The sequence below is a fragment of the Saimiri boliviensis genome, chromosome 6, assembly GCF_048565385.1.
Source record: "Saimiri boliviensis isolate mSaiBol1 chromosome 6, mSaiBol1.pri, whole genome shotgun sequence".
Taxonomy (NCBI): domain Eukaryota; kingdom Metazoa; phylum Chordata; class Mammalia; order Primates; family Cebidae; genus Saimiri; species Saimiri boliviensis.
Window position 1 is genome coordinate 24,949,641 of NC_133454.1, and position 12,946 is coordinate 24,962,586.

Genomic DNA, 12,946 nt, shown 5'->3' on the forward strand with positions numbered 1-12,946 from the left:
TCACCATGTGAAGTGAAATAAGCCCAGAACAGAAAGACAAATATTATGTGTTCTCACTCATATGTGGGAGCTAAAAAAGGGAATATCATGGAGGGAGGAGGTAGAATGATGGCTGCCAGAGGCTGGGAAGGGAAGTGGGGAGAAAGAGAATGAAGAGAAATTGGTTAAACAGTACACAAATATGGCTATGTAGAAGGAATAAGTTCTGGTGGTCAATAGTGCAGTAGAGAAATTACAGTTCACAGTAATTTCTTACATATTTTGAAATAGCTACAGAGAAGAATTGTAATGTTCCCAACACAAACAAAAGGTAAGTGTTTGAGGTGATGGATATTCCAGTTACCCTGACTTGGTCATTACACATTGTACCCATGAGCAAAGCCCAGACCTACAGTCAGCCCTGCCACTTACCAGCTCTGTGCCTTGGTCAAATCACCTAACTTCTCTGGGCCATACTTTATAAGGTGAGGATAATAGTCATGGCTGTCTCCGTGGGTTGTGTGAATGGTGCCTAGCACGGGGACTGGCACACGGCACAGGTTCAAAGAAACTAAGGGTTTCTTTAGTGCTTGCCCATGCTTCCTCCTGGGTGCTGCCCCCAACCAGGTCTGGAGCTGTCCGGAGTGCTGAAGACCTCCCCTCTCTTTCTCCATCCCCCTCTACGTGTCTCTCTTTACTTCATTCCTTCCTTCCTTCCTGCTTGTGGCTCCCCAGAGCACTGGGGCCCGAACAGATCTAATTTTCCAAGTGGCTTCTTCAGGACCTGGGGGGACAGGGAGGGAATGAGCCATGCAGGAGGCCCTTCCCAGGTAGCAGGCTCAGAAAGGGGCAGGCAGAGGAGTGGTGATCGTGATCGTACAGGCTGTGGGGGGAAAGGACCCCAACAGGACAGAGCCTACTCTAAGAGCTTGAGATCTGAGGACACTGGGGAGCCATACTGCCCACCAAGGGGCAATGAGTCAGCTCCAATAATGCAGAGTAGCAGGTGGGTCTGTGGGGAGCTTGCTCTGGAGGAAGGTAAGAGGGACCGGGTTGGAGGCCAGGAAGATGATCCCCGGCTGCAGGGGCTGCAGGGCCCCTGACTATGACAGAAATCCCCATAGCCCTTCCCCAGGTTCCTGTCACCTTCCCCATTTGGGGCATTCCTCTGTTAATAAAGCTAAAAGCATCTTCAACTTTTGGGGGTTATGGGGCTGCGGAGTTGACTAATTCCAGGAGCTTGACTCTATAAGCCAAGCAGTCTGTGGCTAATCCCTGGGGCCCTTGTCCCTGAGTTTAAAAATATAAGTGGTCTCTCCTCAGGAGGGCGGCACATTAATCTATTGTGCCGAGAGCTGGAGACACCGGAGGCTCACACACTCTTGGGAGAAGGGAGAGGAGACATGGCCAGCTTCAGAGACAAAAACCACCTGTCTCTGGATTTTTGTAAACATGTAGAACATCAGAGACGAATGATCTTTGGAAATCTAAGTGTCTAAACTAAGCTCTCCCTGTACAGCTGGGAAAACTGAGGCACAGAAAGGGTTGTAGACTCTGTCCCATAAATCAGCGACAGAACTGGGATTAAAAGCCAACTCCTGTCTTGATCCAGTGCTGGCCTGCTAAGACTTTCAGCCCTCTGTGAGCCCCTGCAGGCCACTGACTGCGGAATTCTCCCGATACCGAGCATGGCCAGCAAGACCTCGGGCCAGGGGAGCCTGCTGCAGCATTGTGGGACTGAGGGCTACCCACGCTCCTTTCTGTGCCTGTCTCCCCACCTGTACACAGAGGGATTGGTTTAAATGTTTATATCTCCAAGGATTCTTCAGCTCTGAGGTTCCCGGCATCAATAAAAAGAGGTGAATTTTGTCTTTGGCGAGAAGGCAGGAAGACAAGCTCTGTGCCAGTTCAGTTCCCAACATTTGGTGAGAACTTGGACAAGTCACTGTCCCACCCAGAGTCACAGTTTCCTCCTCTGTAAAAGTCCTTCTCGGGGCCTCTGGGAGGACCAGGCAAAGCAGTGGATATAGGTGCTTTCAAAAGTACAAGTCGAGGTGAGAGGTGCAATCATTATTAGCACAGTGTATGACTGTGTTCCCAATTGAAAATGATCAGCTCTCTGTGAGGCCAGAACTTGCCCAGCCACTCTGAGGTTCTAATCCTGAGGAGTGGGATGGACCCATCCTGGCTGCTAGGAGACCACTTTGAGCAATCACAGCAGAAGAAGAGGGAGGGTCCAGCAGAAGGCTGGTCGGTCACCAAGGCCTGAGCTGGCAGAACCGTAGAATTACAGGCCAGTAGGGCCTAGGTTTGACCAGCCCTGCCCGCTGGCTACTCCTAGAGATCAAAGGCCTAGATTGGGACAGAGGCAGGACTGGGGATGAAATGCCGGCCTCCCACCTCCCTGCCTGGCTCTCTAGACACCACAATACACCTGCCTCTCCTCAAAGATCTAAAGATGGTGATGATAGTGACAAGAACGATTCCATTTTAGTAAGTACCTACTTACTTCACCCTTACTGAAGATATGCTATACATTTTAGTTTTACAACTTTATCACATAGCTATTCTCATCTCCATTTACAGATGAGAAAACTGAGGCTCAGAGAAATTAAGCATCTTGCCCAAGTTTGGGGGCTCATGGGGGATAAACACGATTCCTCTGTGTAGCTCCAAGGCCTTTGTATTCCTCTGGCCCGAGCATAGTTTGTAAGGAGCTACTCTGCACAGACCAGCACTGCTGGCATTTGGAAGCCTCCTCTTACTCTTCTGACCTACATTTCCAAAGGTGGGCTTTGTTCTAGCTCTGCCTCCTCTGGGAAGCCCTCCTTGAGCCCCTTCTCAGCCCACAGGGCCTCCCCTCTTGTCCTTCTGCTGCCCACTGGGGTCATCTCTACTCTTGGGTGGGATGTGCCCCCTCGCCGGCCTGGCAGTTTCTCAAGGGTGAGATGGGATCTTTTCCTTCCTGGGGCACCCACGGTGGGAGACGACTGGCTGCAGAAATGGTGGGGCAGGAGTGATGCTAAGTCTCATGGGTGGAGAATGGCCAATAGCAGGGATGTAGGCAGAGGCCAAGCAGGCTTCCGGAGTCTCAGGGTGGGCATCGGGATGGGATAGAATGTGGAATCCATGCGTCCTGGTCAAGGAGGTCATGTGTGGGGCGGGGAGAAGCTGAACAGACTTGGGTCAAATCCTATCTTTCTACTAGCTCCTCATCAGGTTCCCTCAGTTTCCGCATCTGTACAATGGGGGTTAGAAAGACCTCTGTCTGCACTGGTCTGTGAGGGATGGCAGAGACGGGAGGTGCATCTGCACTGTAAATGCTTCAGCCACAACTCCCTTCGAGCACCACATGGTGGGCTTCCCGGGCTAGGCATGTGCTTAAGCCCCAGGGCTGGATGAATCCAAGAGAGTCGAGGGCTGTGGAACGGTGCTGGGCTTGGAGGGGACGAGGAAGGGAGGCTCAGAAGGCACCAGGAGAACTTGACCTACCTTGGAGGATGGTAAAGGAAGAAATCAGTCATAGGTTGAAAGAGGTAGGATTTAGGCCAGGCGCAGTGGCTCACGCCTGTAATCCCAGCACTTTGGGAGGCCGAAGCCGAGGTAGGCAGATCACCTGAGGTCAGGAGTTCAAGACCAGCCTGGCCAACATGGTGAAATCCCATCTCTCTTAAAAATACACACACACACACACACACACACACACACACACACACACACACAAGCCAGGCATAGTGGTGCATGCCTGTAGTCCCAGCTACTCAGGAGGCTGAGACAGAATTGCTTGAACCTAGAAGGCAGAGACTGCAGTGAGTTGACATCGTGCCACTGCACTCCAGCCTGGGTGATAAGAGTGAAATTTTGTCTCAAAAAAAAAAAAAGAAGTAGGATTTACTGAACACCTAAGTAGCAAGGATTGTCCTACAAGCTTCACATGATGTCATTTAATCACAATAACTCCATAAAGTGGGCTTCATTGTCCACATCTTACAGAGCAGGAAAATGAGGCACAGAAAGCTTCAGAGGTTGGTCCAGGGTCACAGAGACAGCGATCAGGGAAGTGGGTCTGGCTGCCTCTGACTCCATAGCACACACTGCATGATTAAATTCCAGCCCAGGACCTTACATGGGCATCACAAGACTGTGGGCCAGGCGTGGGGAGGATGTTAGGTCCCAAAGCTGAGGGGTCTTTAGCAATCATGGGCCCAAGTCCCTCATTTTACCGGTGAAGAGACTGAGACTGTGGGAGGGGTGTCTGCCACACAGTCACACAGAAAGTGCTGGAAGAAAATGCTAGAAAACAAAATTGTCCCTATCCTGCCCTTTCCCAGGACTGCATGGGGGCTTGTACCCTGAAGATTGGTGCTGGATGCTGCTATACAGGAAGCCCTTCCTGCCCTGCCAGGGCCCATGGTAGGGGTCTACTCTCAGTCATCCAAGGACAGCCACTCTTCTCTGCGGTGCTTTGGGGTGCCCTCCCTCCCACACCTGGCCTGCTGGGCAGGGACCTTCACTCTGGTAGTGCTGGGTCCCTGGGACTGTGACTCCACCTTTGCCCAGGCCTTCCCCTGTGTGGCCACCCAGCTGACCATGGACCAATTCAACCAGGACCCGTCACTGCTGCCGGGCTCACGGCTGGCTTTTGTGGCCCTCCATACTGGCTCTGATCCCCCTCCTGCCCTGGCCACATTCCTGGCCCACAAGAACACTGTCACTGCTTTTGTGGGCTCTGTCAATCCTGGCTACTGCCCTGCTGGTCAAAATCTGGGGCAACACCCTCTTCTCCTGAGCATGTGGGGTGTCAGAGAGAGAAGGTGAATTGGTGCCCACCTTGCCTCTGCTGCCCACGTGCTGCTGTCCATCATGAGACATTTTGGCTGGGCTCGCTCAGCCATTGTGTCCTCCCACCAGGACACCTGGATGACCACAGCTGGCAGCTGGCCTTGGCTTTCAGGGTACATGGGCTGCCTGGTGGGGCTAGGCGCCACCTCTTTAGGACCGGGGAAGCAGAGGCCGCAGAAATCCTGAAGCAGCTCTGCAGTGTGGATGGCCTGAAAAGTAAGTATACTCAAGTGTCTTCCTCCTGTGGGCAGCCTGGACCGCATACAGCCACTGATGGGGGGCTCTCTCCGCATCGGACACTGGGCTGAGCACTTGACAATGGCCCTGACTTTAACCCAGCCACAGCCCTGTGAGCCAGTCCTGCTGAAGTCTCCATTTTGCAACTCAGAGAAGGTAAGTAACTAGTCTAAGTCACACAGCTGGCCAGTGCTGCAACCAGATTTTCAGCTCTGATTCCAGTGGGGTGGGAGCAAAGGGTGTCTGTGGTTGTGACCTGGGAAAATGAAGGAAATGAAGGTGTAGTAGTACCTGAGCCCCAGGCAGGGAGTTAGAGCCACTCTTGGTTTCGTGGAGTCTGTTGATTGATGGATCACTTCCTGCATTTATCAAGCCCCTATTGTGGCTGGGAGCTGGGTCTCAGCAGTGAACCGGGCAGACACAGAGGCTGCTCTAGGGGATGACTGTGTGAGGGGAGACAGCTGAGTAAGCAGCGATGGTTATGGCACAGAAATCAGAACCATCCTGGGGAACAGGGGCCTGTAGAGCCGGCAAAGCATGGGGCTGGGCTCTGAGGGATTTGAGGAGGCTTCTTGGAAGAGGTGACAGTGACAGGTCTATAAGGAAGTGGTTGGCCAGGGAAAGACGTGGTGGAAGGGAAGAGGTGGCGCCTGGAGGGCAGAGGGGTCTTAATCTAGACCTGGTTTTTTTTTTTTTTTCAAACTGTGAAGAAAAAAAAAAAAGACAACTTGCGACTCATTTGGGTCAAGAAATCAATGCAGTGAATCAAGATTAGTATGATTCTTAAAAAGAAAGAGTGGAATAGAAAAATAGAGAAGAATAGAATTGGGCAGAATAAAATAAAACAGAAGGTAATAAAACTAGTAACTATGAGGGTACTCGAGTTCTCTACACTCAGCCTTGTGAGTCTACTCAGGTAAAATGTATTTCTTTTCTTTTCTTTTCTTTTTCTTTTTTGGAGACGGAGTCTCACTCTGCCACCCAGACTGGAGTGCAGTGGTGCGATCGCTGCTCACCGCAACCTCCGACTCCTGGGTTCAAGCAATTCTCCTGCCTCAGCCTCCTGAGTAGGTGGGACTATAGGCACATGCAGCCATGCCTGGCAACTTTTTTTTTTTTTTTTTTTTTTTTGTATTTTAGTAGAATCAAGGTTTCACCGTGTTGCCCAGGGTGGTCTCGAACTCCTGAGCTCAGGCAATCCGCCTGACTTGGCCTCCCAAAGTGCTGGGATTACAGGCGTGAGCCACCCTGCCAGGCCAGTAAAATGCATTTCTTACGGGGCACAGTTTGCTCGACCCTGGCTGCACTCTGGGGACACAGGGAGGATCTGGCTGGGTCCCAGGCGTGAGGAGCCTGAGTCTGGTGGGAGACAAGTGTGTACGCAGGGCACAGGGGGGCCCAGAGGCTGGAGGAGCTGATCTGCTTGGAGATGGATAGGGAGGGCTTCACAGAAGAGGTGACATTGGGCAGGACCCGACAATGAGAAGCTGATTTTGGAACGGAGCTGATGGGGAAAGGCATTCCAGGCAGAGGGCACTCCAGCTCCTGCAAAGGCCTGGAGGTAGCATGTCAGCAGAACTGGGAGAACGCGAATGGTTTGGCTGGGATGGCTAGAACCTGGCAGCAGCGGGTGGGGAGACCCTGAGACTCCTCCACCCCTGCTGCAGGGGACTGAGCGCCAGCCACAGTGGGAGCTCTCAGGAGCCAGGAGGCAGAGGGCTGAGGGGCACACTCTCTGGGGTCAGATTGCGGGAAGTCCCTCTGCTGCCCCCTCCACCCCATCCTGCACCCTTGTGACCTCAGAAGTCACCGAGCCTCTCTGTGCTACGGTTTCTTCATTAGTGGCATGAGGCTGATCTACTGCAGATAACGGGCAGGGCTCAGGACCGTGCCTGCACTCAGCGGGGAAGCTTGCAGCCCGCGTGGCCTTTTCCCGTGGGGTGGCTTATTCACCATCGTGTGGAGCAGCTCCCCCGCGTGGCCAAACACAGAACAGCGCTTTCATCTCTTAAGATAAAGGGCGTTTTGGGAAGTCGGCCGGCTTCTGTTTCCACTCAGTCCTGGTGGGCCTCTCTTTGAGGACCTCCCATACTATCTAATACATGCAGGGGGTGGTCCGTGGCTTGTGGCCCCGACACAGTGGAGGCCAGGGCTCCGGGCTCTGAAGTCTGTGTGATGAGGGGTCTTCAGGCTCCAGCAAGGAGACCCTCAGCCTGGGGGATTATGATTGCAGAGAACATATGAAATAAGTTAGAACTCTTCCTGGCAAGTGGTGTGCTTTTTATAAATGGTGAATTTTATTGATAGCTCCAGTATCACCACAATCTGAAATAAAGTTCAGAAGGATTAAGTGACTGAAAGCTAAGTTAGGCATTTCCCAGTGGGCATCTTGCAACCTATGTGAGTAGATTTTCTTTTCCTTTTTTTTTTTTGAGACTGTGTTTCACTCTGTCACCCAGGATGGAGTGCAGTGGTGGGATCTCAGCTCACCACAACCTCTGGCTCGCAGGCTCAAGTGACCCCACCTCAGCCTCCCAAGTAGCTGGGATTACAGGCGCGCACCACCACACCCAGCTGATTTTTGCATTTTTAGTAGAGATGGGGTTTCACCATGTTGGCCAGGCTGGTCTCAAACTCCTGGCCTCAAGTGATCTGTCCACCTCGGCCTCCCAAAGTGCTGGGATTACAGGCAGAATCCACTGCCCGCGGCCAGCCATGGGACTTTTCAGAACATTTAATGTGATGTTTTGGCTACGTATCATTGTGTAACAACTTATCTAAAATGTAGTGGTTTAAAACAATTGCCATTTAATGATACCTTACAGTTTTGTGGGTAAGAAATTGGAGTCTGGCTCAGCTGGGTGATTCTTCTGTTCTGCTTTGTATTGTTTGGGGATCGCTCAGTGGTATTTTGCTGGTGAATGGGCTATCTGAAGTTGGTAAATTAAGGCTCACAGATCAAATCAGGCCCACTGCCTGCTTTGGTAAATTGTTGTACTGGAACACAGCCATGCTTGTTTATTTATGTACCGTCCATGGCTGCTTTCGTGGTACAAAGGCAGAGGTGAATAGGTGTGACAGAGGCTGTATGGCCTGTAAAGGCTAAAAGTTACTTTTTGGAAGTTTTCAGAGAAGTTTGCTGATTCTCGGTGCAGAGGACCTAAAATGGCTTCCCTCAGATGCTCAGTGCCTGGGCAGGGCAGCTGGAGGACTGGCCTCACTGGGCTTGTCTTCCCGCTCTTTCATCTCAGAGCCTCCCATGCGGTCTCTCCAGCAGGGTGACACAGGGCAGGACTTCTTTTCTGGGGGTTCAGAACTCTATCAGACAGTACTCCATGGGAAATGGGAGCTGCCAGTCTCCTAAAACCTGAACCCAGAAAGGTACAGTACCACTCCGCTGTATTCTATTGGTCACAGTAATCACAGAGCCACTCAGATCCAAGGGGTGGGGACAGTATTCCACTTCTTGATGGCAAGAGTGTCTAAGGATTTGAGGCCATTCTTAAATCACCACACAGGCTAAAGTGCTTGCGAACCTGTAACCGGGGAGAGTATATAGGTTTCCCTCACTAGTCGATCCCTGGACTGTTTCTGTGAAGGGGGCAGTGCCAGACAAGGTTCCATCTTTCCTGCTTTGGACAAATGCTAGTGTCCCAGGCTGGGTCTGAGTTTTCTGTAAGAACTTGCTGGGAAGTCACTGGGGAGGCTTCTTTCTCCTTGTGCCTGATCCCTTCTGCTCCTCTTCCTTCCTTCTCAATCCCCTAGTCTTGTGGGAGATGACTCGCACAGTTTTCAGATCGATGGTGTCACTTAAATTGGGAAACAGGCCTACATCCCTAGTCTGTGGAATTGACCACAGCTCATTCACTTATTCATCCATAGTGCTTTCACTCACTTATTCACTCACTCATTCAATCTTTCACTCATCAATCCATTCATCAATCCACCCATCTATACATCTGTCCTTCTATCTATTCATCACCAATTATCCACCATTTATCCACCTATCAACTCATTCACCCCCACCCACCAACCACCCATCGATTCACCCATCCATTTACTCATCTATCCACCCACCCATCCACCCATTCATCTACCTACCCACTCACCAACCATGCAAACCACCCATCCACCAACCATCCATCTGCTTACCCATCCATCCCTCCATCCACCCATTTATCCACCCACCCATCCAACCATCCATCTACTCACCTACTCACCAACCATGCAAACACCCACCCAACCACTCACCCACGGACCAACTACTCATCTACCTGCTGATCAATCATCCACCAACCCATCCATCCACCCAGCCACTCACACACCCACCCATCCATCCACCCACCCACCCATCTACCCACCAGCCCACCAAGTACCAATTTACCACCATTCACCAGTCACCCAACCACACACCCACCTATCCACCTGCCCATCCACCCTTTCACCCACCCATCCATCCATCCATCCATCCATCCATCCATCCACCACCCACCGCCATCTATCCATACATGCATTTATCCATCCATACTCCATCCATCTCTCACCATCCACCCCTTCATCCATCTGTCTGTCTATCCATCCATCCATCCATCCATCCACTCATTCAACACTTCTGATGCCCCTACATGCTTAGCCTTGTGCTTGGTGCTAAGTGCAAGTGGCCTAGATGTGGATTGCTTCTGGTCCAGCCCTCGAATGGTCGCTGAGGACTGCTGAAGTGCCCATTGCCCTGACAGATGTGGGAGCTGCACCATGAGAATGTTACCACCTGCCTGGGCTTTTTCGTGAACCCTGGGGTCAGTGCTCTGGTTCTGGAGCACTGCCCACACGGCAGCCTGGAAGACTTGCTGTGGAACAAAGTCCTGCACCTAGACTGGACCTTTAAGGCCTCCCTGCTCTGGATTTGATCCATGTGAGATCCCTCCCTGGGTCTGGCACTGCAGGAAAGTGGGAGGGCAGGGAGACAGGAGATGCTCAGATTTCCCACAGCTGGGCACTTTCAGCTTTGTCTAACCCAGGGATATCCAAACAGCATGGCCACGGGGACGGGGAGGCAGTGAGAATTCCTCTGGGGCCTGTGAGAATTCCAAGAGAACCAAGTTCTCTCTCATTCATTACAGACCCTAACTTCACCGTGGCTTTGTGACTAGGCCACTATGCCCTGTGAGCACCAATCAGTGGGTGGGCATGAGTGGACTCCCATTGTGTCCACCTCAGGACATGAGGTATCTGTACCATTGACATTTCCCTCATGGCCGCCTCAAGTCCCGAAACTGTGTGGTGGACAGATGCTTTGTGCTCAAGACCACTGACCATGGTTATGCAGAGCTCCTGGACACTCAGCAGGCTCCCCAGACCTGGCCAGCCTGGAAGGCCAGCTCAGGGATGGGTGGGAGGCTGCCAGTAGGTTCGGGGGCCTCTGTTTAACCAGGTGCTTGTAAGGTGGGGGGAGAGAGTGATCTCCAGTCCTCGGCATTTGTGACCTTGAGTTGATCACTTTTCCCTTCTGAACGAGCTGTAGGTTCTTTACCTGTGAATCAAGAATAGATGCGCCCGGCCTGGCTCAAGTGGTCAGAGGGTGACGGTGACGTGGCCCTGCTCTGTGATTGCAGAGCTGCTGTGGACAGCTCCTGAGCTGCCGCGAGGGCCTGGGTGCCCCAGGGCACCCTCACAGGGGACATCTTCAGCACTGGCATTATCCTGCAGGAGGTGCTGACTCGGGGCCCACCTTTCTGCTCCTCGGGACTCCCAGTGAAAGGAAGGTATTCTCCTCCTCCTCCTTGGCTGTCCCTGGCTGGAGTCTGCCTAGTGGGAAACTGTGACGATCAGGAAATCTGGGCCTGAAAATAACCACATAGACACACGCACCTAAAGTCTGACCATGAGAAGTTGACTTAGGCTGTCAGCCTTCGGCGACTCTGCCAGAATAGCAGCCGACCCACTCTAGGGGCTAAGGACGTTGTGTTCTGGGTGAAAACCGCCACTCCTGCCTTCCTCCCCAGAGTCACTGCCATGCCCGTAAGTGCTCATGCCCGACCGCGCCTCCCCTCCACGCCCAGCACAGGGTATACAGGGCTCAGCCCTACTCCAGCTGTGTCACTGTCTTACCCTGTGACCTTACACAAACCACTTACCCTCTCTGAGCCTCAGTGTCCTCATCTATAAGAGGGAATCCAATAACAAATGTGCCAGACCCACAGCCCCAGGGCTGATGTGGCCAGGCTGCTCAGTACCAGGGGCTTGGTAACCTGTGCAGGTAGGCCCTTCAGAGCCTCTCGGTCCTCACACGCCTGGGTCCCCAGGACAATCCCTCGCACCTTCGCCACCGTCACCTGGCCTGTACACGCTTGCTGTCTTCTGGCCCCAGTGCCAGGGCTCAACTCCAGAAATGTTTCCTCCCCCCTGTGCTCTCTGTGCCCCAGACTGCTCTTTCTGCCATCCCGCACTGCCTCTGCCCAGTCCCAGGGACCTGGCACTCCACAGACACCTGGCACCTCAGCCCACAGTGCAGAGCAATGACAGAGCCGAGTCCACTCTCAGCTCCCACACTGATGGATCATCTTTAACTCCCAGGAGGCCCAGCCCCACGGCCTTTCTCCACCACAGCACTCCCCCATGAATAATGAGCATTCCAGGCCCAAATGTATGAGGTGGAGGAATGGGAAGAAGCAGGGCTTTATCAGACATTTGTTCAACACTCCTCAGTGCCTCCCCCTCATCTGCCTCTGAGGAGGGCAGGGCCTGCCAGATAGATCTGCAAGCCATACAGTGCAAGGCGCTCCAGGCCTGGCTCCATCCAGCTCCATGCAGGGACCCAGGCCTGGAACACTCTGGCCTCTCTTGATAAAGCCGTCAGTCTAGGGCCCACTGCTTCCTGCTGTGTGCTTTCCCTGGTCTCAGGCAGTACAGGGCTCAGTCCGCAGGCTCCAGGGAACACCAACCTAAGCCCAGCTCCACACCAACTTGCTTCCTCACTTTGAGTAAATCCCTTTTAGGCTCCAAGCCTCAGTTTTCTCATCTGTAGAATGGGAACTATAATGCCTGCCTTCCAGAGCAGCTGCGAGGATTCAATGAAATTCTGTAGATGGAGTGCCTGGCATGCAGTGGGTGCTCAATAAATTCCTGCCGGGGTGATGTGAGGAGCATGCTAAGGGGGTCCCAGCTTCTCTCCTGACTAACATCTCTTTAGGATCCTGTATGTGGGGACACTTTGCAGTTCCCAAGGCACTTTCATGTGCATGATTCCATTTGACAACCCTAGGAGGTGGCTAATCATCCCCTTTTTAGAGTTAAGTGTGGCTCAGAGAGGGGAGGGGACTTCTCAGAGGGGAAACTGTGGGCCTGGGATTGGGTGGACATCCCCTGGTCCAAGCTCAGTGATCTTGCTCTAAAATCTCTTGGAGTCGTCTGTGGGGCATCCTCTTAGAGCCTAGCCAGCTCCCCGCCTCCCCAGAGCTGGACGCTCAGCCTCCTCCCTCAGCCCTCAGCACTGTCCATCAATCATGGCTGTGCCTGGGGTGTGGACAGCATGCCTGGCGCAGGGAGGGGAACATGAGACCTGGCCTGGCCTGGGGCAGGGGTTCCCAGCATGTTCACATATGAAGACTCCATTTTAATGTCAAAAAAGGTTAGAGTCTCACATGCTACTATTTGACTTCTAATATCGGCTGACTGAAAACATACCCAGTGATAAAATCTGCTGTGAAATCAGCGACGCTTTGAAATGGATTTGTATTTTATTCACATTCACGACAGTGCCATGTGCATGCCTTTGAAAAGCAGTAGCACATGTGTGCATGTGGTGCCTGACTGGTTCTGTCAGCACACAGTCCTGTGTAAGCACATACAGCTTCCCCAATCCCGCACTCTGGGGCCCTCGGGGTCTGAT

At 52.6% G+C, this 12,946-nt stretch overlaps 1 pseudogene; it reads left to right on the top strand.

Moving 5' to 3' along the window:
• Positions 1–1,667: 1,667 nt before the first annotated feature.
• LOC120360963 (guanylate cyclase D-like) lies at positions 1,668–12,142 on the top strand (annotated as a pseudogene).
• The last annotated feature ends 804 nt before the right edge of the window (positions 12,143–12,946 follow it).